At 43.5% G+C, this 22,382-nt stretch overlaps 22 non-coding genes across 22 annotated transcripts; all 22 read right to left on the bottom strand.

Moving 5' to 3' along the window:
- Nucleotides 1-48: 48 nt before the first annotated feature.
- trnai-aau (transfer RNA isoleucine (anticodon AAU)) lies at nucleotides 49-122 on the bottom strand. The gene has a single exon. It is a non-coding gene; the product is annotated as a tRNA-Ile (tRNA).
- An 838-nt stretch (nucleotides 123-960) lies between these two features.
- Nucleotides 961-1,032, bottom strand: trnaq-cug (transfer RNA glutamine (anticodon CUG)). The gene has a single exon. It is a non-coding gene; the product is annotated as a tRNA-Gln (tRNA).
- A 109-nt stretch (nucleotides 1,033-1,141) lies between these two features.
- On the bottom strand, nucleotides 1,142-1,214 carry trnaf-gaa (transfer RNA phenylalanine (anticodon GAA)). The gene has a single exon. It is a non-coding gene; the product is annotated as a tRNA-Phe (tRNA).
- A 96-nt stretch (nucleotides 1,215-1,310) lies between these two features.
- On the bottom strand, nucleotides 1,311-1,384 carry trnai-aau (transfer RNA isoleucine (anticodon AAU)). Its single transcript has one exon. It is a non-coding gene; the product is annotated as a tRNA-Ile (tRNA).
- Nucleotides 1,385-2,223: 839 nt separating this feature from the next.
- trnaq-cug (transfer RNA glutamine (anticodon CUG)) lies at nucleotides 2,224-2,295 on the bottom strand. The gene has a single exon. It is a non-coding gene; the product is annotated as a tRNA-Gln (tRNA).
- Nucleotides 2,296-2,404: 109 nt separating this feature from the next.
- trnaf-gaa (transfer RNA phenylalanine (anticodon GAA)) lies at nucleotides 2,405-2,477 on the bottom strand. Its single transcript has one exon. It is a non-coding gene; the product is annotated as a tRNA-Phe (tRNA).
- A 96-nt stretch (nucleotides 2,478-2,573) lies between these two features.
- Nucleotides 2,574-2,647, bottom strand: trnai-aau (transfer RNA isoleucine (anticodon AAU)). Its single transcript has one exon. It is a non-coding gene; the product is annotated as a tRNA-Ile (tRNA).
- An 838-nt stretch (nucleotides 2,648-3,485) lies between these two features.
- trnaq-cug (transfer RNA glutamine (anticodon CUG)) lies at nucleotides 3,486-3,557 on the bottom strand. Its single transcript has one exon. It is a non-coding gene; the product is annotated as a tRNA-Gln (tRNA).
- A 109-nt stretch (nucleotides 3,558-3,666) lies between these two features.
- On the bottom strand, nucleotides 3,667-3,739 carry trnaf-gaa (transfer RNA phenylalanine (anticodon GAA)). Its single transcript has one exon. It is a non-coding gene; the product is annotated as a tRNA-Phe (tRNA).
- Nucleotides 3,740-3,835: 96 nt separating this feature from the next.
- trnai-aau (transfer RNA isoleucine (anticodon AAU)) lies at nucleotides 3,836-3,909 on the bottom strand. The gene has a single exon. It is a non-coding gene; the product is annotated as a tRNA-Ile (tRNA).
- An 838-nt stretch (nucleotides 3,910-4,747) lies between these two features.
- trnaq-cug (transfer RNA glutamine (anticodon CUG)) lies at nucleotides 4,748-4,819 on the bottom strand. The gene has a single exon. It is a non-coding gene; the product is annotated as a tRNA-Gln (tRNA).
- Nucleotides 4,820-4,928: 109 nt separating this feature from the next.
- On the bottom strand, nucleotides 4,929-5,001 carry trnaf-gaa (transfer RNA phenylalanine (anticodon GAA)). The gene has a single exon. It is a non-coding gene; the product is annotated as a tRNA-Phe (tRNA).
- Nucleotides 5,002-5,097: 96 nt separating this feature from the next.
- trnai-aau (transfer RNA isoleucine (anticodon AAU)) lies at nucleotides 5,098-5,171 on the bottom strand. The gene has a single exon. It is a non-coding gene; the product is annotated as a tRNA-Ile (tRNA).
- Nucleotides 5,172-6,010: 839 nt separating this feature from the next.
- trnaq-cug (transfer RNA glutamine (anticodon CUG)) lies at nucleotides 6,011-6,082 on the bottom strand. The gene has a single exon. It is a non-coding gene; the product is annotated as a tRNA-Gln (tRNA).
- A 109-nt stretch (nucleotides 6,083-6,191) lies between these two features.
- trnaf-gaa (transfer RNA phenylalanine (anticodon GAA)) lies at nucleotides 6,192-6,264 on the bottom strand. The gene has a single exon. It is a non-coding gene; the product is annotated as a tRNA-Phe (tRNA).
- Nucleotides 6,265-6,360: 96 nt separating this feature from the next.
- On the bottom strand, nucleotides 6,361-6,434 carry trnai-aau (transfer RNA isoleucine (anticodon AAU)). Its single transcript has one exon. It is a non-coding gene; the product is annotated as a tRNA-Ile (tRNA).
- An 838-nt stretch (nucleotides 6,435-7,272) lies between these two features.
- trnaq-cug (transfer RNA glutamine (anticodon CUG)) lies at nucleotides 7,273-7,344 on the bottom strand. The gene has a single exon. It is a non-coding gene; the product is annotated as a tRNA-Gln (tRNA).
- A 109-nt stretch (nucleotides 7,345-7,453) lies between these two features.
- trnaf-gaa (transfer RNA phenylalanine (anticodon GAA)) lies at nucleotides 7,454-7,526 on the bottom strand. The gene has a single exon. It is a non-coding gene; the product is annotated as a tRNA-Phe (tRNA).
- A 96-nt stretch (nucleotides 7,527-7,622) lies between these two features.
- Nucleotides 7,623-7,696, bottom strand: trnai-aau (transfer RNA isoleucine (anticodon AAU)). The gene has a single exon. It is a non-coding gene; the product is annotated as a tRNA-Ile (tRNA).
- An 838-nt stretch (nucleotides 7,697-8,534) lies between these two features.
- On the bottom strand, nucleotides 8,535-8,606 carry trnaq-cug (transfer RNA glutamine (anticodon CUG)). Its single transcript has one exon. It is a non-coding gene; the product is annotated as a tRNA-Gln (tRNA).
- Nucleotides 8,607-8,715: 109 nt separating this feature from the next.
- Nucleotides 8,716-8,788, bottom strand: trnaf-gaa (transfer RNA phenylalanine (anticodon GAA)). Its single transcript has one exon. It is a non-coding gene; the product is annotated as a tRNA-Phe (tRNA).
- A 96-nt stretch (nucleotides 8,789-8,884) lies between these two features.
- trnai-aau (transfer RNA isoleucine (anticodon AAU)) lies at nucleotides 8,885-8,958 on the bottom strand. Its single transcript has one exon. It is a non-coding gene; the product is annotated as a tRNA-Ile (tRNA).
- Nucleotides 8,959-22,382: the final 13,424 nt, after the last annotated feature.

Below are 22,382 nucleotides of genomic sequence, written 5' to 3'. Positions count from 1 at the left end.
CTGGCGCTGAAGCCTTGAATTATGTAAAGAATGCTAGAGAAAAGCCTTTGGCCCGTACGGGGATCGAACCCGCGACCTTGGCGTTATTAGCACCACGCTCTAGCCAACTGAGCTAACCGGCCATGGGTATCCTACTTTCATGATCTGGATCACCATAGTGCCACCTTGAGTGTCCTCGCAATACGAGGAACGGTTAAAGCAGGGCTCGTCCGCGATTTGAACCCGGGACCTCTCGCACCCAAAGCGAGAATCATGCCCGTAGACCAACGAGCCGAGAGGTGCGCTGCGATTGTAATTTCAAGGCTATTTGCAAAAAGCATTTTCCCCATGTGCCCCGTTTCATTGAGCCAAAGCAATGCGCGTCTTTTTCAGGTAATGCGCGGGAATTTGCTCAAATGGTAGAGCGCTCGCTTGGCATTCGAGAGGTAGAGGGAATGACGCCCTTATTCTCCATATTAGAGGCTTTTGGAGCTTCCTTCTTGCGACTTAGCCCTCCCTGTGCTACCTGTCGAGGCTCACCGCTGCAGAAAAAGGTCTTCGTGTTGATTCCTGTTCATATATTCAGTCACAAAAAGCCTTCAGTGCCCCTTGTCTCTCCTCGCTATGGCACTTGGACACACATGACAAGAATCTCCCATAAGGTGCGCATTGCTTTTACCCAGAGCAACGTGATGCAGGACATTTCACGATCAGAGACAATCAAGTTGTCACTTAAGATTCCACAAGTTCTTTTTGCTGTGTTACTTGCATTTTCAATAAACCAGTGTGGATATGTGTGAGAATTTGGGTTTTGCCTGTGTCCCACACACATTATGTGAAATGTATTGCAAAGATTATTGTTCACAAATCATAACGTGAGAAATGTATTTCAATAAACATTGTTCTTGAATTATGTCTAACCTTACCTGCGATAACAATCCCTGGCATGCTCCCCTAGAAAAAGTGTAGACTTCCAATCAGAGGTCTCACCGAGATTTGAACTCGGATCGCTGGATTCAGAGTCCAGAGTGCTAACCATTACACCATGAAACCCAATGCGAAGCTGTTTTCGACATGCCAGATCCTGAAGAAAAGAGCGCACGGTCTTGTGAATGCAAGAGCTCCACTATGAATAGAGCAAAGCATTGGACAAAGGCACGCTTGCCGTAACCCGGGATCGAACCAGGGACCTTTAGATCTTCAGTCTAACGCTCTCCCAACTGAGCTATTTCGGCCACGATTGCAGATTTCTTGACTTGCGCTGGGTAGTGCGCGGACGAACCCTGGCGCTGAAGCCTTGAATTATGTAAAGAATGCTAGAGAAAAGCCTTTGGCCCGTACGGGGATCGAACCCGCGACCTTGGCGTTATTAGCACCACGCTCTAGCCAACTGAGCTAACCGGCCATGGGTCTCCTGCTTTCATGATCTGGATCGCGATAGTGCCACCTTGAGTGTCCTCACAATACGAGGAACGCTTAAAGCAGGGCTCGTCCGCGCTTTGAACCCGGGACCTCTCGCACCCAAAGCGAGAATCATGCCCGTAGACCAACGAGCCGAGAGGTGTGCTGCGATTGTAATTTCAAGGCTATTTGCAAAAAGCATTTTCCCCATGTGCCCCGTTTCATTGAGCCAAAGCAATGCACGTCTTTTTCAGATAATGCGCGGGAATTTGCTCAAATGGTAGAGCGCTCGCTTGGCATTCGAGAGGTAGAGGGAATGACGACCTTATTCTCCATATATGAGGCTTTTGGAGCTTCCTTCTTGCGACTTAGCCCTCCCTGTGCTACCTGTCGAGGTTCACCGCTGTAGAAAAAGGTCTTCGTGTTGATTCCTGTTCATATATTCAGTCACAAAAAGCCTTCAGTGCCCCTTGTCTCTCCTCGCTATGGCACTTGGACACACATGACAAGAATCTCCCATAAGGTGCGCATTGCTTTTACCCAGAGCAACGTGATGCAGGACATTTCACGATCAGAGACAATCAAGTTGTCACTTAAGATTCCACAAGTTGTTTTTTGCTGTGTTACTTGCATTTTCAATAAACCAGTGTGGATATGTGTGAGAATTTGGGTTTTGCCTGTGTACCACACACATTATGTGAAATGTATTGCAAAGATTATTGTTCACAAATCATAACGTGAGAAATGTATTTCAATGAATATTGTTCTTGAATTATGTCTAACCTTATCTGCGATAACAATCCCTGGCATGCTCCCCTCGAAAAAGTGTGGAGTTCCAATGAGAGGTCTCACCGAGATTTGAACTCGGATCGCTGGATTCAGAGTCCAGAGTGCTAACCATTACACCATGAAACCCAATGTGAAGCTGTTTTCGACATGCCAGATCCTGAAGAAAAGAGCGCACGGTCTTGTGAATGGAAGAGCTTCACTATGACTAGAGCAAAGCATTGGACAAAGGCACGCTTGCCGAAACCCAGGATCGAACCAGGGACCTTTAGATATTCAGTCTAACGCTCTCCCAACTGAGCTATTTCGGCCACGATTGCAGATTTCTTGACTTGCGCTGGGTAGTGCGCGGACGAACCCTGGCGCTGAAGCCTTGAATTATGTAAAGAATGCTAGAGAAAAGCCTTTGGCCCGTACGGGGATCGAACCCGCGACCTTGGCGTTATTAGCACCACGCTCTAGCCAACTGAGCTAACCGGCCATGGGTATCCTACTTTCATGATCTGGATCACCATAGTGCCACCTTGAGTGTCCTCGCAATACGAGGAACGGTTAAAGCAGGGCTCGTCCGCGATTTGAACCCGGGACCTCTCGCACCCAAAGCGAGAATCATGCCCGTAGACCAACGAGCCGAGAGGTGCGCTGCGATTGTAATTTCAAGGCTATTTGCAAAAAGCATTTTCCCCATGTGCCCCGTTTCATTGAGCCAAAGCAATGCGCGTCTTTTTCAGGTAATGCGCGGGAATTTGCTCAAATGGTAGAGCGCTCGCTTGGCATTCGAGAGGTAGAGGGAATGACGCCCTTATTCTCCATATTAGAGGCTTTTGGAGCTTCCTTCTTGCGACTTAGCCCTCCCTGTGCTACCTGTCGAGGCTCACCGCTGCAGAAAAAGGTCTTCGTGTTGATTCCTGTTCATATATTCAGTCACAAAAAGCCTTCAGTGCCCCTTGTCTCTCCTCGCTATGGCACTTGGACACACATGACAAGAATCTCCCATAAGGTGCGCATTGCTTTTACCCAGAGCAACGTGATGCAGGACATTTCACGATCAGAGACAATCAAGTTGTCACTTAAGATTCCACAAGTTCTTTTTGCTGTGTTACTTGCATTTTCAATAAACCAGTGTGGATATGTGTGAGAATTTGGGTTTTGCCTGTGTCCCACACACATTATGTGAAATGTATTGCAAAGATTATTGTTCACAAATCATAACGTGAGAAATGTATTTCAATGAACATTGTTCTTGAATTATGTCTAACCTTACCTGCGATAACAATCCCTGGCATGCTCCCCTAGAAAAAGGGTAGACTTCCAATCAGAGGTCTCACCGAGATTTGAACTCGGATCGATGGATTCAGAGTCCAGAGTGCTAACCATTACACCATGAAACCCAATGCGAAGCTGTTTTCGACATGCCAGATCCTGAAGAAAAGAGCGCACGGTCTTGTGAATGCAAGAGCTCCACTATGAATAGAGCAAAGCATTGGACAAAGGCACGCTTGCCGAAACCCAGGATCGAACCAGGGACCTTTAGATCTTCAGTCTAACGCTCTCCCAACTGAGCTATTTCGGCCACGATTGCAGATTTCTTGACTTGAGCTGGGTAGTGCGCGGACGAACCCTGGCGCTGAAGCCTTGAATTATGTAAAGAATGCTAGAGAAAAGCCTTTGGCCCGTACGGGGATCGAACCCGCGACCTTGGCGTTATTAGCACCACGCTCTAGCCAACTGAGCTAACCGGCCATGGGTCTCCTGCTTTCATGATCTGGATCGCGATAGTGCCACCTTGAGTGTCCTCACAATACGAGGAACGCTTAAAGCAGGGCTCGTCCGCGCTTTGAACCCGGGACCTCTCGCACCCAAAGCGAGAATCATGCCCGTAGACCAACGAGCCGAGAGGTGTGCTGCGATTGTAATTTCAAGGCTATTTGCAAAAAGCATTTTCCCCATGTGCCCCGTTTCATTGAGCCAAAGCAATGCGCGTCTTTTTCAGATAATGCGCGGGAATTTGCTCAAATGGTAGAGCGCTCGCTTGGCATTCGAGAGGTAGAGGGAATGACGACCTTATTCTCCATATATGAGGCTTTTGGAGCTTCCTTCTTGCGACTTAGCCCTCCCTGTGCTACCTGTCGAGGTTCACCGCTGTAGAAAAAGGTCTTCGTGTTGATTCCTGTTCATATATTCAGTCACAAAAAGCCTTCAGTGCCCCTTGTCTCTCCTCGCTATGGCACTTGGACACACATGACAAGAATCTCCCATAAGGTGCGCATTGCTTTTACCCAGAGCAACGTGATGCAGGACATTTCACGATCAGAGACAATCAAGTTGTCACTTAAGATTCCACAAGTTTTTTTTGCTGTGTTACTTGCATTTTCAATAAACCAGTGTGGATATGTGTGAGAATTTGGGTTTTGCCTGTGTCCCACACACATTATGTGAAATGTATTGCAAAGATTATTGTTCACAAATCATAACGTGAGAAATGTATTTCAATGAATATTGTTCTTGAATTATGTCTAACCTTACCTGCGATAACAATCCCTGGCATGCTCCCCTAGAAAAAGTGTAGACTTCCAATCAGAGGTCTCACCGAGATTTGAACTCGGATCGCTGGATTCAGAGTCCAGAGTGCTAACCATAACACCATGAAACCCAACGTAAAGCTTTTTTCGTCATGCCGGATCCCGAGGAAAAGAGCGCACGGTCTTGTGAATGGAAGAGCTTCACTATGACTAGAGCAAAGCATTGGACAAAGGCACGCTTGCCGAAACCCGGGATCGAACCAGGGACCTTTAGATCTTCAGTCTAACGCTCTCCCAACTGAGCTATTTCGGCCACGATTGCAGATTTCTTGACTTGCGCTGGGTAGTGCGCGGACGAACCCTGGCGCTGAAGCCTTGAATTATGTAAAGAATGCTAGAGAAAAGCCTTTGGCCCGTACGGGGATCGAACCCGCGACCTTGGCGTTATTAGCACCACGCTCTAGCCAACTGAGCTAACCGGCCATGGGTCTCCTGCTTTCATGATCTGGATCGCGATAGTGCCACCTTGAGTGTCCTCACAATACGAGGAACGCTTAAAGCAGGGCTCGTCCGCGCTTTGAACCCGGGACCTCTCGCACCCAAAGCGAGAATCATGCCCGTAGACCAACGAGCCGAGAGGTGTGCTGCGATTGTAATTTCAAGGCTATTTGCAAAAAGCATTTTCCCCATGTGCCCCGTTTCATTGAGCCAAAGCAATGCGCGTCTTTTTCAGATAATGCGCGGGAATTTGCTCAAATGGTAGAGCGCTCGCTTGGCATTCGAGAGGTAGAGGGAATGACGACCTTATTCTCCATATATGAGGCTTTTGGAGCTTCCTTCTTGCGACTTAGCCCTCCCTGTGCTACCTGTCGAGGTTCACCGCTGTAGAAAAAGGTCTTCGTGTTGATTCCTGTTCATATATTCAGTCACAAAAAGCCTTCAGTGCCCCTTGTCTCTCCTCGCTATGGCACTTGGACACACATGACAAGAATCTCCCATAAGGTGCGCATTGCTTTTACCCAGAGCAACGTGATGCAGGACATTTCACGATCAGAGACAATCAAGTTGTCACTTAAGATTCCACAAGTTGTTTTTTGCTGTGTTACTTGCATTTTCAATAAACCAGTGTGGATATGTGTGAGAATTTGGGTTTTGCCTGTGTACCACACACATTATGTGAAATGTATTGCAAAGATTATTGTTCACAAATCATAACGTGAGAAATGTATTTCAATGAATATTGTTCTTGAATTATGTCTAACCTTACCTGCGATAACAATCCCTGGCATGCTCCCCTCGAAAAAGTGTGGAGTTCCAATGAGAGGTCTCACCGAGATTTGAACTCGGATCGCTGGATTCAGAGTCCAGAGTGCTAACCATTACACCATGAAACCCAATGTGAAGCTGTTTTCGACATGCCAGATCCTGAAGAAAAGAGCGCACGGTCTTGTGAATGGAAGAGCTTCACTATGACTAGAGCAAAGCATTGGACAAAGGCACGCTTGCCGAAACCCAGGATCGAACCAGGGACCTTTAGATATTCAGTCTAACGCTCTCCCAACTGAGCTATTTCGGCCACGATTGCAGATTTCTTGACTTGCGCTGGGTAGTGCGCGGACGAACCCTGGCGCTGAAGCCTTGAATTATGTAAAGAATGCTAGAGAAAAGCCTTTGGCCCGTACGGGGATCGAACCCGCGACCTTGGCGTTATTAGCACCACGCTCTAGCCAACTGAGCTAACCGGCCATGGGTATCCTACTTTCATGATCTGGATCACCATAGTGCCACCTTGAGTGTCCTCGCAATACGAGGAACGGTTAAAGCAGGGCTCGTCCGCGATTTGAACCCGGGACCTCTCGCACCCAAAGCGAGAATCATGCCCGTAGACCAACGAGCCGAGAGGTGCGCTGCGATTGTAATTTCAAGGCTATTTGCAAAAAGCATTTTCCCCATGTGCCCCGTTTCATTGAGCCAAAGCAATGCGCGTCTTTTTCAGGTAATGCGCGGGAATTTGCTCAAATGGTAGAGCGCTCGCTTGGCATTCGAGAGGTAGAGGGAATGACGCCCTTATTCTCCATATTAGAGGCTTTTGGAGCTTCCTTCTTGCGACTTAGCCCTCCCTGTGCTACCTGTCGAGGCTCACCGCTGCAGAAAAAGGTCTTCGTGTTGATTCCTGTTCATATATTCAGTCACAAAAAGCCTTCAGTGCCCCTTGTCTCTCCTCGCTATGGCACTTGGACACACATGACAAGAATCTCCCATAAGGTGCGCATTGCTTTTACCCAGAGCAACGTGATGCAGGACATTTCACGATCAGAGACAATCAAGTTGTCACTTAAGATTCCACAAGTTCTTTTTGCTGTGTTACTTGCATTTTCAATAAACCAGTGTGGATATGTGTGAGAATTTGGGTTTTGCCTGTGTCCCACACACATTATGTGAAATGTATTGCAAAGATTATTGTTCACAAATCATAACGTGAGAAATGTATTTCAATGAACATTGTTCTTGAATTATGTCTAACCTTACCTGCGATAACAATCCCTGGCATGCTCCCCTAGAAAAAGGGTAGACTTCCAATCAGAGGTCTCACCGAGATTTGAACTCGGATCGATGGATTCAGAGTCCAGAGTGCTAACCATTACACCATGAAACCCAATGCGAAGCTGTTTTCGACATGCCAGATCCTGAAGAAAAGAGCGCACGGTCTTGTGAATGCAAGAGCTCCACTATGAATAGAGCAAAGCATTGGACAAAGGCACGCTTGCCGAAACCCAGGATCGAACCAGGGACCTTTAGATCTTCAGTCTAACGCTCTCCCAACTGAGCTATTTCGGCCACGATTGCAGATTTCTTGACTTGAGCTGGGTAGTGCGCGGACGAACCCTGGCGCTGAAGCCTTGAATTATGTAAAGAATGCTAGAGAAAAGCCTTTGGCCCGTACGGGGATCGAACCCGCGACCTTGGCGTTATTAGCACCACGCTCTAGCCAACTGAGCTAACCGGCCATGGGTCTCCTGCTTTCATGATCTGGATCGCGATAGTGCCACCTTGAGTGTCCTCACAATACGAGGAACGCTTAAAGCAGGGCTCGTCCGCGCTTTGAACCCGGGACCTCTCGCACCCAAAGCGAGAATCATGCCCGTAGACCAACGAGCCGAGAGGTGTGCTGCGATTGTAATTTCAAGGCTATTTGCAAAAAGCATTTTCCCCATGTGCCCCGTTTCATTGAGCCAAAGCAATGCGCGTCTTTTTCAGATAATGCGCGGGAATTTGCTCAAATGGTAGAGCGCTCGCTTGGCATTCGAGAGGTAGAGGGAATGACGACCTTATTCTCCATATATGAGGCTTTTGGAGCTTCCTTCTTGCGACTTAGCCCTCCCTGTGCTACCTGTCGAGGTTCACCGCTGTAGAAAAAGGTCTTCGTGTTGATTCCTGTTCATATATTCAGTCACAAAAAGCCTTCAGTGCCCCTTGTCTCTCCTCGCTATGGCACTTGGACACACATGACAAGAATCTCCCATAAGGTGCGCATTGCTTTTACCCAGAGCAACGTGATGCAGGACATTTCACGATCAGAGACAATCAAGTTGTCACTTAAGATTCCACAAGTTTTTTTTGCTGTGTTACTTGCATTTTCAATAAACCAGTGTGGATATGTGTGAGAATTTGGGTTTTGCCTGTGTCCCACACACATTATGTGAAATGTATTGCAAAGATTATTGTTCACAAATCATAACGTGAGAAATGTATTTCAATGAATATTGTTCTTGAATTATGTCTAACCTTACCTGCGATAACAATCCCTGGCATGCTCCCCTAGAAAAAGTGTAGACTTCCAATCAGAGGTCTCACCGAGATTTGAACTCGGATCGCTGGATTCAGAGTCCAGAGTGCTAACCATAACACCATGAAACCCAACGTAAAGCTTTTTTCGTCATGCCGGATCCCGAGGAAAAGAGCGCACGGTCTTGTGAATGGAAGAGCTTCACTATGACTAGAGCAAAGCATTGGACAAAGGCACGCTTGCCGAAACCCGGGATCGAACCAGGGACCTTTAGATCTTCAGTCTAACGCTCTCCCAACTGAGCTATTTCGGCCACGATTGCAGATTTCTTGACTTGCGCTGGGTAGTGCGCGGACGAACCCTGGCGCTGAAGCCTTGAATTATGTAAAGAATGCTAGAGAAAAGCCTTTGGCCCGTACGGGGATCGAACCCGCGACCTTGGCGTTATTAGCACCACGCTCTAGCCAACTGAGCTAACCGGCCATGGGTCTCCTGCTTTCATGATCTGGATCGCGATAGTGCCACCTTGAGTGTCCTCACAATACGAGGAACGCTTAAAGCAGGGCTCGTCCGCGCTTTGAACCCGGGACCTCTCGCACCCAAAGCGAGAATCATGCCCGTAGACCAACGAGCCGAGAGGTGTGCTGCGATTGTAATTTCAAGGCTATTTGCAAAAAGCATTTTCCCCATGTGCCCCGTTTCATTGAGCCAAAGCAATGCGCGTCTTTTTCAGATAATGCGCGGGAATTTGCTCAAATGGTAGAGCGCTCGCTTGGCATTCGAGAGGTAGAGGGAATGACGCCCTTATTCTCCATATTAGAGGCTTTTGGAGCTTCCTTCTTGCGACTTAGCCCTCCCTGTGCTACCTGTCGAGGCTCACCGCTGCAGAAAAAGGTCTTCGTGTTGATTCCTGTTCATATATTCAGTCACAAAAAGCCTTCAGTGCCCCTTGTCTCTCCTCGCTATGGCACTTGGACACACATGACAAGAATCTCCCATAAGGTGCGCATTGCTTTTACCCAGAGCAACGTGATGCAGGACATTTCACGATCAGAGACAATCAAGTTGTCACTTAAGATTCCACAAGTTCTTTTTGCTGTGTTACTTGCATTTTCAATAAACCAGTGTGGATATGTGTGAGAATTTGGGTTTTGCCTGTGTCCCACACACATTATGTGAAATGTATTGCAAAGATTATTGTTCACAAATCATAACGTGAGAAATGTATTTCAATGAATATTGTTCTTGAATTATGTCTAACCTTACCTGCGATAACAATCCCTGGCATGCTCCCCTAGAAAAAGTGTAGACTTCCAATCTGAGGTCTCACAGAGATTTGAACTCGGATCGCTGGATTCAGAGTCCAGAATGCTAACCATTTCACCATGAAACCCAACGTAAAGGTGTTTTCGACATGCCGTATCCCGAGGAAAAGAGCGCACGGTCTTGTGAATGGAAGAGCTTCACTATGACTAGAGCAAAGCTTTGAAAATTAGTATGACGCTCATTTAGTTTTGCCACGCTTTTGCCCTTTAATTTTGAGTCAAAAATAGCGACGTGTCCAAGCATAATCCTCGACAACCGTCTCTGTGGCGCAATCGGTTAGCGTGTTCGGCTGTTAACCAAACCTATGGTGGTTCAAGCCCATCCAGCAGCAGTTTTCTGACCCCAAAGTGCTGAGGCCCGCCAGTGGAGCTTACTCAACAGAGTCTTACTCTAAAACAATACGGCTTTGCAAACACACTGAAGGAAAAGAAGCCTTTGGCTTCTCACGCTGAGAGTTAAACCCGGGCCGCTTGGGTGAAACCAGGAGTCCTGACTGCTGGACCATGCCTGACACCTCAGCAAGCGCAATACGGACTGCAACTGTTTCCAAGAGATTAAGAATCGGAGTAGCGATCCCACATTTTCAATGCAAGTCGGAAAGACTTTCCATTTCTCTGCACGTCTACTAGCAGTGAACAACAGAAAGAAGAACTACGATTTGAGAAGTATAATCCTCGCTAGTAGGTTGGACAGTATCTCCGCATGTCAGAAATGATGAGGAGGCTCCTCCCAGACCGAGCTGAGCTGTCCTGGTTTGTGTCGGTGCGTGCCAAGTTCTTCTTCCAAGCCTCCTCCAAAATGATTCCCCGACGGGGAGTTAAGCCTTTTCTTTGCCACTGTCCAATAGCTTGGATGAGCTGGGTTTAAACATTCTAAAGAACAGCTGAAGAAGTGCTTGGCGCGGCTCTTTTTGAACAAATTGCAGTGTTCGCCCGATAGAAGGCGTTCGCCATCAACACAGTTTCAAAGTGAGCGAGAAGCAGTTCCTTCAAGCCCCCCCCCCAAAAGTTGCCTCGACCCGGATTCACTGAGGCCACAACTCAGAGTATTAACCAACCACACGATAAAGGCGAGCCCAACAGACGGCTGTACAGGGCTCGACCCGAGATTGAGTATGCTCTTTCGTCTCTAGAGATACTAATCAGCACCAGAGCTAAATGCACCGCAAACATAGTCGGCAGGATTCTAACCTGCGCGGAGAGACCCCAATGGATTTTTAGTCCATCGCCTTAACCACTCGGCCAGGGCAAAATGGACTGCTACAAGGGGAAAAGAGAGAGGGAAAGGGGGAGCAGAAAGAAAGAAACAAAATCACTATATTATAATTCTTTGAACACTCACCAAGGATTTAAGTAACGGGTTTGTTTGATTTTTGACTATACAATTTATAATAAAAACTTAAAATACTTATCTGATAAACACACCACAGACTCTATTCAAGACTTGCACCTGGAATCTTCCACCCATAAGGATGTGGTGTCTTTTCTTCTACAAACACTGCAAATTACAATTTATAATAAAAACTTAACATACTGATCTAACAAACACACCACACACTCTATTCAAGACTTGCACTTGGAATCTTCCACCCAATGGATGGATGTGTTTCTATTACACCACAAGAGTTGTGTCTTTTTTTCTACAAACACTGCAAAATAACACAGCAAGTAAATACAAAATGTTCACAATACACGTAGCACAATATTCATAACTGCAATATATAAAAGAAATAAAAAAATCAAAGACCTTGTACATCATCCCTCCACTGTGCAATCGAGAGGCCTGAGGCTGGACAATACCACCGGCCCTTCAACTGAGTGTGGCCAGTTCTCTTACTTTGTGCCAGCCCACACTGCTTGCAGATATAGTGATAAATATCCTTTGTAAGCTGTTTCCATGGTGGTTCAACTCTAGCCACTCGCTACTCATCCTCTTGGGCAGCTTTCTGCCTTCTCATTATGCGCTGCCTGGGTTGAATAGAGGGACAAGTTTGTGGTGGCAGATTATCAGGCACCTGGAACTGAGGAGGTGACCGGAACTGGGAAGGAGTCTGGAATTGGGGAGGGGTCTGGAATTGGGGATTGGGCATAAAATGGTTAGATTGAGACACTGGCAGATCTGGTGGGTAGCTGGGAAAGGGTGGGTAGATGGGAAAGGGTAGGTAGCTGGGAAACGGTGGGGAATACCCTGTTCACTCCAAAGTCAAAATTCCATGGCTTTGCCCTTTGAAGGTAGTGGGGCATAAGAACGATGACTATATTTGGAATGTTGCCTGTGACGGTTCGGTACGAATTCATGTACCTTAACACCCCTTACTGTGATTGTATAAAGTACTGCATAAAAGAAAACTCACCACGAGGAGACAGTAGTTGTGTTTATTGGGACCAGAACCAGGTTAGTCTGTCCTAGAACCGCTCTGCTGTCCTCCAGAAGCTGTTTTAAGTGGCTGTACACTGCCACCATAGATTGTGGTATTGGCAGAGTCTTACCCTGTGTGTCCCTAGGCCTTTTCCGTGCTTGCTGACACACTTTTAAAAGCCGTAGGCAAGCACATTCACATACCCTGTGCACTTCAGAGCTCTGAGCTGCCTGACCATGAGTCATGAACAGTCTATGGAAAAGAGGGATGATATGATCTGGACTGTATACTGGGTTTATAAACTAGTTAATATCCAAATAGTCAAATTACCTCTCTGATGCACGCTGTCCTGGAGCAGAGCAACTCCGCTTCCTGAACGCTCTCCAAGGTCCTGGCAAAGATTTCTTCTTAACTCTCTGGCAATATTTTGATGGAATCTTGTCCATGGCATCCAGAGCTATGTTCAGCTGGACTATGTTGGCCTCTTCCTGTGATGATATGGCAGTGATCATTTTGTTTAGGCCAACCAGGTAGGCTGGCAGGACATCAACTGCCTCCCATCCAATGACACCTCTGGAATCACGCTGTTTACTCTGAAAATTGAGAAAAAAATTCAACCACAATCCAATAAATATAAACAGTGTTGTAGTAATTATTTTGCATTGAACATTCATCTATTTTAATTTACAAACAGTTGAAAATAGGTGTTTTGCACTGCACCAGATACATTTTTTTTAAGTAAAAGATAGAACAGGATAGCAACACTACCTGGCCTGATGACATCGAATGTCCTGAGTGTTGAGGCCCCCACCACAGATACATTTTCTTTTGCCCATGACATGTTCCACCTTGAGGCCCCCTCTAACATGTACATTTGTGTGTGCATGGCATTGCATCTCCATCCTAAGAATAAAAATTCACAGATTCAGTCAGCAATTATTTTAAACTGTGGACATACAAATTTAATGACTGTTATAGAACAGTAAAAGTAAATTTCAGGAAAACAAGCCAAATCCAGTTAGTACCCAAGTTTCAACTTCTATAATGCTGACAACAATAGCAATCTTTTGAACAAAATCTATCTAAAAATCTATCTATATCTATAAAACACACTGCAATTTAAAATTTAGAATTTACCAGGAATGAATGCACACTGGTGGCGGTGAAAACACTCCAGCGAGGATGACTCCCTGCCACACCTAAGCACGTATCGGACTTTGCCACCTTTCTGGAGTGTCCCCGTCTTTGTGTACATCTCTACATGTTGAGGGTCCTGGATGCACTCAAGGTGTTTTTGTTGCATCTTCCAGACGTGGTGCGTGCTGTCAGAGTTAATCAGGCAAAGCCCTGTAGTGTAAGTTAGCTCCCACACTGACTCAAGAAGCCCTGAAATTATGGTCCGGACCTCCTCAGCTTTGCACGTCCGTCTCCTACAGTGCTTTGCCAGTGTTACGACCACCCCCTGCCTACCTTAGGTTTTTCTTTTCTCGCCAGTGCACGGGCAGGATTGGAATTAAGTGACTTGATTGAACAATTAGTTGCACCTGAGTTTTGGATGTGGGAATACCTTTTGTCATAATAAAGAGTGTGGAGTAGCTCTCTTTATGAGAGAACGTTTTTATCTGCCCTCTCAGATATTTTTCTTTTCTTTAATGTTATGTGTTATGAGAACTCAATGGTCGAACCCAATTGCAGGCAGGAGATGGCAGACACAGAACGAGATGATGGTGAAGGGTTTAACAATATTTATTAAACACAAGACTACACAAACAGGCAAAATAAAACCCACAAGGGGGAAAACAAGACAGGATAAACAATAATTTTAAGAAGGACACTGACTAACTAAAACTAAGAAAACTAAAACTTGAACAACACTAACATAAACTAAACTAGACTTACTACACGGAGGGAACAGGACTTGGTTGACAAGGGAACAGGATACAGCTACACGAACAGGAATATCTTAGACAGCGCACAAGCACAAGCACAAGCACAAGCACAAGCACAAGCACAAGCACAAGCACAAGCACAAGCACAAGCACAAGCACAAGCACAAGCACAAGCACAAGCACAAGCACAAGCACAAGCACAAGCACAAGCACAAGCACAAGCACAAGCACAAGCACAAGCAAGGTAACACTTACAATGAACGCGCACAGGACAATCAAACATGAGGATGTTTTATAGGAGAGAAGACAAGAGGGAACAGGTGCAAGGGATTACACTCAAGGAAAGCTAATTAACACAAACTAGGAAACAGGAGGGTAGGAACAATGACAAGACAAGAGAGAGATGAAATCGTCTCTCTCTGTGACGGGTGCGTAGCTCACCTCACATGGTTAACTACCATAGTTTGAATTAGTTATTTTGAAGTTTAATTCAATATGGTTTACTTTATTTAAATCCTCTTAATATAATAAACACAGGACAAGTTGACAGGTTAACAGTTTAATTCATCCGCATGAATAGGGACAAGGTAGGCATAATGTTTCATTAAAACTGTTGACATGTATGTCTGTAGGGGTGTAAACATTTAATAGGCCTATGATAATATGTCCACATAAGCTATGTTATAATTACAAGCCACCGACCATCATCGTTGTTGAATCAGATATTACTACAGAATTTACTAACATTAGTATCATGCACAGTATTCGAAATTGCGACCATTGTACTTCCTTATGCTCCCAAAACCTGTAACCCATTTAACCTCAAATATATTTGGGAGCATTTGTGCGAGTGCCATTCTGTTATGATGTGACGTGTCTTCATTAACGTTACTGTACAGAGCGTTTAATATATGCGCTGCAGTGATCGGTGTAAATCAGGGATAAGATTAGAATCACACAACAATATCAATCAATGAGGGGTGTCGTTATCTGGCAAGGTCCAAATTCAGCACAACACAGGCCAGGTGGTCTGTCGAATTGTCCTACCCTGTCAGATTTTCCTACCGCAGGGCAAATTTAGCCTATCTAAACCACATCGACAAAATAAACATCTAGGATGATTTTACAATGCAAAATACACTGTCAGACAGTTCTACCAGTTTAAAATGAACACACAAATAAATATGCATCGTAAATAGCTTGTCAGATTATCCTACCAGCATAAAATAAACATGTAGGATTAATTTACAGTGCAATACCCTATCAAATTGTACTACCAGTACTAAATAAATATGTAGAATCATATAACAATGAAAATAAACAATCAGATTCACGTAACAGTATAAAATAAAAAAGTAGGATGATTTTCTAGAGCATAAACATACGTAACATTGATGTGCGCATGCCTGGAAAGATGATCTGACGGGTAGAATGAATTTTCAGGACACCGGCCATTTAGACGGACGTGTTAGGCTGCTCGCGGTCGTCTCGCGTTTATGACTGTCCTGATTTTTATTCAATCCGAGCGCAGATATTGACTTGTATTACTCGTATGATACTCGTCACTCGGCAAAAGTGCTTTATCCGTACCGGATACTCGTTTCAGCCGAGTATCCGGCTCAACTCTAGTATTTACCATATTAGCTGGTTAGATTAACTATAGGCCTAACCTGTATGTTAATACTGAACCCCATTATAGAACAAACATGGCATGATAAAGAGGTGCAACTTTTACTGTTAACATACACAGTGAATAAATTTAAACTGTGTTTATTGACATATTATGAGATAGATCTTCTCGTAATTTTCAGATTGGCAAGTCTGTGCTCTCTGTCATGACTGATGAGCAAATGACAACGTATATTAATTCATATGGGGATCGACTGGCTGTCTACTCCTTCTGTCAACAGACAGCGGCCTCTTCTGATAAAGAATCGTTGCTACAGAAACTGAGAGAAAAAATTGAAGCAAGGAAACTGGGATCATAGTCAGCTAAAACTTTGCATGGTAAAACATGTGTCTTCCCTGATGTGCAGAATTTAATGGCACGACAACAAAATATTTCTGCAGAAAATAACACAAGAAAAATTGAAATTGGATGGCTTCACTTCGGATGTAATGGATACCAACAAGTGAGGACCAATAATGGTGGTGGCACTAGACACATGACGGACCAAAAAAAGACAACTGTTTCACAAATCATGGAAATGGTAAAGAACCTTTTTTCCCAAATGGAGAGTCACCAAAACGTTCAGAAGCAGATTTCACTTTTCAAGTTTGTGATTTCAAAAGAAAAAAAACTCCATTGGATACCACTGTTGGAAATCTGTATGAAGAAACCAAACTGAAGTTGTTGAGATTTTACATTTGCACTAAACAAGAGGTGTGTCTCACAGATGTAGAATCTTTATCTGATGAAGAGGAAAGCAATGAACACTCATTACTAATGGACAGATTAGAGAGTGAAACTGAGGTTGCTGCTGCAAAACTGTCATTGCATGGACGTGACAGTGATTCTGACGATTCAAGAACACAATTTTTGGATGACAGACTATCCTCTGACAGAGGCAACAAGAGTAAGGTAAGTAAAATCAGAAAGACTTTGACATTTACACTTTAAAAAACAGTGTTAAAACACATTTTGTGTTCAGTTAAGGTTGAGGCCAACACATTTAATAATTTAATTTAGAATGGCTCTGGAGTCAATCATTAAATGTTATATTGGATGATTTTCAGAAAAAATTAAGAACAAGAGCAGAGATAACAAGGGGAATAGAAGATGTTGCACAGACTGATTTAACCTCCACAAAAGTCTCTTCACAAGAAACCCAAAGAACACACGTCGTCCAAAGACTTACAAGCAGCTCAAGTGACGATGAGACTATTGAATCGTGGAATCAAAGTACTCAGCAACCAAAAAGTCCACAGCCTTCAAATGAGCTCTGTGATATACCAAGAGGCTATGAATTGATTGACTTGACCAATCAGATTCCTCCACCACGCGACTTAGTTCAAACCCTTGAATATGACGATAAGGAAGACACAATTGAGTGGAATGAAGGGGATGAACTTGGACAAACAGATGAAGACCAGGCAGTTGTGATAACATGGAATCTGAATGAGGATGTCATACAGCTAATGTGATCCTAATGGACCAAATGTCTTGGTAGAGATGTGAAGCAGTAAATGGGAATTATAAAATAATAAATAATAAAACTGATTTACATGCTAATTATAATAGAAAATAACATTCATAGTTAACTTTTAAGGTCACAGTGCATCCACTGTCCTCAGCGTTGTGCTTCTTAGTAATCAATATAGGATTTTTTTACTTTTTTCATGTTTTTCTGACAGAGTGTCTAACTTTCATTTTCTGCATCTTTATTGATCCTCCAGAATGCAGAGATAATTGAAGCTGAAACTTCTGGTAAGTGTGGCAAAAATATGTTTTGTATGTGGATGCCAATTTAGATCATATAACCGTTCCTAAAATACCTGCAGTATGGATTCCAAATACCCAGAATTGCCTATTTTTTATAGCAGGCCGATAGGATCTCTAGCTTTCCCTCCACACACAACCATAGGCTATGCCGTGACTCCACCCCTAGACCAAGAATCATGACACATGCATCTCCCCCTCCACAGACACTTTTCTCTTCACCTAAACTATTTCTTTACATATAAAAATGTACACACATTTAATACACATTTAATCGCACCGCAAAAATGATCAGTATGGTATAATTAGCACCTACATTCGCTTTCACATTAAAACAGGAATGTCACTCAAACAAAGTTCTCTTGCGCCCCTATTTTTTTTTAATTTTCTGATAAAACAACATACCCAAATTTAAACACCTGCCGCTCTTAAACCATATGGTCTATATTCATAATTCTGGTATATTTTTAACTACATACTTTTTCATAATTTTGTTGCACAAGAGTCATAATATCTTAAAGTCTCAAAGAAACAAGGTAAAACATGGTAAAACATACATGGAAAGTGGATTCCGTTTACTTTGAATAAAGTTTACTTAGAGGAAAATGGATGAAAACTTGATGGTAAGAGTTCGAAACACAGTAAATATAAAATTGAATGTCTGATCATTGTTTGATTCAAATTTGAGGATGATAATCCCAAAAATGTAGCTTCTGTAACCTTTTTTCAAAGAAATCTTTGGGCGTCCTTTCAAAAAGGCCACTTGGAGACACCAAAGTGACACTAAGTAACCAAATGACATCAGGAGTCCACACTTCATACTACATTTTGTATATCAATTCACCACTACTTGGCCCACCAAGACAGACAAGAAAAAACTATTTCAGAACAACATTTGTACATTTTAACAAAACTCTTTATTTTGAACAATTATATATATATATATATATATATAATTATAACAAATATTTCAGAACATTTGTAATTGTAACAATTGTTTTTTACTCAAATAAAAAAACTATTGTTACAATTGTTTACTCAAGTACTCGACTATTGTTTGTTGTACTCTATTGTTTGTTGTACTCGACAATAGTAAACTATTGTTTACTCAAATACTCGACCATTACCGTCTCAAGAAGCAATTGCTTCTCTCTCTTTATTTTCCTCCCCGGAACTGGACGTTTTTGCAAGTCTCTGAAAACATTTTTGGAATAAGTATTAGTTTTGAATAAACTGAACACTGTAAAAATAAAAGAATCATTCAAACAATGATGGTTTATATTTTAACCGTCCCGTTTAGCAAAAAACACAGTGGCACCTCACATGTTGCACGCATCACTGGCGGCTTCTGATGGCAAAGTTTGCACTTTCGTCGTCCAGAAGTGGTGTTGTCCATGATGTGTTTTGGGTTGTGGCGACCAACATCAGAAGTCTCAGGGGCAGCAGTGCGTGATTTCAAGCCTGCAAGTTCCAGAACAAGCGTTTTACCTAAATGCTTTCTGTGTCAAGGGTTTTCGTTCCTTGCTCTGGCCAGATGCTGATGCAAAATGAAAGCGTTGAAAACAGCAATATCGACAAAGTGATAGAAGAATGTACGGTACCACTTCCGTGTCTTGTGGAGCACTTTGTAGTATCCAATGAGGGCATCAGACTGGTCCACTCCCCCAATGAACCTGTTGTAATCCAGCACTGCACCGGGAATAGGCACGTGCACTTGAGACCACTGCCCATCGTTAGCCTTCACCCTCCTTTTCACTCTGTCACCTTCATATGCTTTGTGGAATGTGGAGCACATCAGCACTTCCCGGGGTGTCTTTCCATTCCACAAACAGCAGCTCATCTTCTATAAGACATCTAATGGACCCTAGTGGAGTATTCCGTGGCAGTCGGTTTATGATGGTCTTTGGGAAACCGATCCTGTTCAGACGTATGGTGCCACATGCCCAAATCTTCTTAGAGAGGATGTCTCTGAAAAGCATGGGGCTGATATAAAAGTTGTCAACATACAACGTGTAACCAGACCGCAACCTTTTTTCATTCACAAGTGCCATAACAGACTCATAGCTCAGCCCATTCCGAGACTGCATTGTCTTGCCCTCATACACGAAGAACTCACAAGTATAGCCACACAGGGAGTCTGCCAAAACAAAAAGCTTGTAACCCCATTTGGTGGGTTTGTTCTTCATGTACTGCTTGAGTACAGACCTTGCCTTGGATGCCACCATCCTCTCATCTAGGGAGATATTTTGATGTGCATGAAAGAAAGTCTTGCAGGCATCCCTAATGTTGTTATAGAGAGGCTTGATCTTCCCCAAGTCGTCGTAGGCTGATGTACCCTTCCTCTCTTCATTTTCTTCATCATCCTGAGGATCGCTAAGATGAAGAGCAGATGTGATGGTCAGAAACTTCCTGCAGGACATGATCTGAGCAGGAAAGGGAAGACTGTATGTCGTTGACCTCCTCCAATAATCAGTCATTAAAGACCTTAACAAGACCCAGGTATACAACAAGCACCATGTAAGGCTTAAAATCTTCCCCCGAGATGTTATGCCATGGCTTGTCTCTTCCCTGATTCAGTTTAGCCCCAAAGGCATTCGTGTTTTGAATGAGGGTCTGCAGCACAGATGTTTAAAAGAACAGCTGAAACAACTGCAGTGCTGTGTATGATGCGGTTAACAGCAGCTGTGGCCCAGGAGTACGAGCAGGCCTAAACACAGGTTGGGGAGGCTCAATATCATCCTCATCCACGTTGTGCCATTTCTCCTGTGAGGTGCTGGGGGACACAGCATGCACTGACTGGCTCCATGTCCCTCTCCCCCCTCTCGCCCTCCCCCCTCTCGCCCGACCCCCCTCTCGCCCACCCCTCCTTTTACCTGTACCATTTCCAGCTGCAGAAGATGGAGATGCAGATGATGACGATGGCTGCCGCTCTGGACACCAGTCCTCATCTGTGTCATTTGAAGGCTTATTTGACAGCACAGTAACAACAACTAAAAAACTATTAGCAGCATTCAGTCAATATAAAAAACAATATTAGCAACATAAATAGCTTCAATATTACTGTTTGTCAAATACTTTACACTTATAATGCTCAGCATTATAAATGTTTTGTAAAACCAATACTTTTCCTACATATCTTCACATAATACAGATACAAGATAATAACACTTGATACAAGATAATGTACATGTCACAGATACAATAAACTCTTTGCATCTTACCCATTTATGAATAATATAATAACTTTATGAATTATACATAAACTGTCTAGAAGAAATAAACGCTTACTAATCTCGTCGCTACGTGGCTTGTTTATCATGTACATTTTCATTATCGAAACAGCTAACGTTATGACATGATGACACATACACTGCTAATCCATCATAAAAATGTATAAGCAATCGAGAAAATATGTTGTAACTTACCGATCTAACACGGGATCAAGTCCATCAACAAACATGTCGTCTTCCAGGGAATCGACGCTCGACCCCGAACTATCTCTGTCGGAGACCCATGTCTCTGCTTCCTTCTGCTGCTCTTCATCGCTGCTCCTCATTATCTTCTCCAAAGCACTTTCAACATCAAAATACATTGTCTGTGGTCGACGATCCATTGTTGAGAGGTTCAGGTGTAGACTTTGGAGAAATCCGTTCACTAAAATGTGCTTCGTACAGCGAAGCGATGCTGTTCTCTGTAGAAGATATTAGAATACTTGAAAGGCCGGTCTTTCCGCGTTTTATTTAATCCTTTCCTCTCTGGTGTTTTGATTACAAAAACAAGTTCAGAACACGAATCTTGAGTGTTTTAGCTTTAAAATGATGCATAGTTTATGACAGTTTATCGAAAATTAATGTAAAACAAAGGTAATAAAAAAACGTAGACACGCCCACAAACCCCATGACGGCCAGCCAACGGGCCGATGCGCGAAATTAGGTTAACAGAGAGAAATAAGATGTATCATTAAAATGCAAATGATTTAAGATCACAATTACTTTAGATTTTTAGAAACAAAATAAAACGGCAATCAAATTGATTAAAATTTATAATTGTATATATAAAAAGAATAAGAGCAAAAAAAATGAAAAGAAATTAGAAAAAGAAGTGCAGTTGATGTAAACCAGTACAGTGCTCAGGTTGTGAATGCACAGCTAAACAAGTGTGTTTTTAATCTGGATTTAAAGAGTAGCATATGATATTTAAGGTCCTACTTTGGTTAATGGAGTGTACAACAACAAGTTTATGTACATAGAAGGTATAAAAACACTATTAGGTTGTAATAATAGGTAATTATTCTTGCCTTACTTCTTGACTGACTCTCATATTATTCGTTCGGCGATTCATCCCTCTAATCCCCTCCTATCCACTAGCCTAGTGTCATGTGATTGGTCAGGTGTTGTAGTTTGCTGTGGTTGGTCAAACGCTTTCAAACGAGCAAGGCGGAACGAGAGCGAGTGATGATATTGAGTGTCAGGTGCACGTTGCACGGGTATTGCATCTCTTTGGAGGAGATCCGAAGCATAAAAGGAGGAGCGACCGGAGAGAGGACCAGACCTGGATTTTATGTTATGTTTTATATTTGTGTGGCCGGCAGTCGACCGTGCTGGAGCTGACGGCATTTTACTTTCGTTTTGTGGATTGTTTATTTTTATTAAAAGTTGTTGAATGTTCGCCAGTTCCCTCCTTCTTCCCATTCTTTGAACTTGTAACAACGTTCATCGTGTGTTGCAAATGGAACGCCTACCATCATTGCTGGATTACGGTTTACAGGTTATATATTATATACAGTGTATATGTAACAGGTACAGAATGTAACTAGTTCATTTCTTATATTAGAATTACACAAAAAGTGTAATTATTGTGTTTACCTGATATTCTGTCTATGTGTGTGCCTTCC

Source organism: Triplophysa dalaica, chromosome 5 (assembly GCF_015846415.1).
Source record: "Triplophysa dalaica isolate WHDGS20190420 chromosome 5, ASM1584641v1, whole genome shotgun sequence".
In the NCBI taxonomy this organism is placed as follows: domain Eukaryota; kingdom Metazoa; phylum Chordata; class Actinopteri; order Cypriniformes; family Nemacheilidae; genus Triplophysa; species Triplophysa dalaica.
This window is presented reverse-complemented; position numbering and strand designations above follow the sequence as displayed.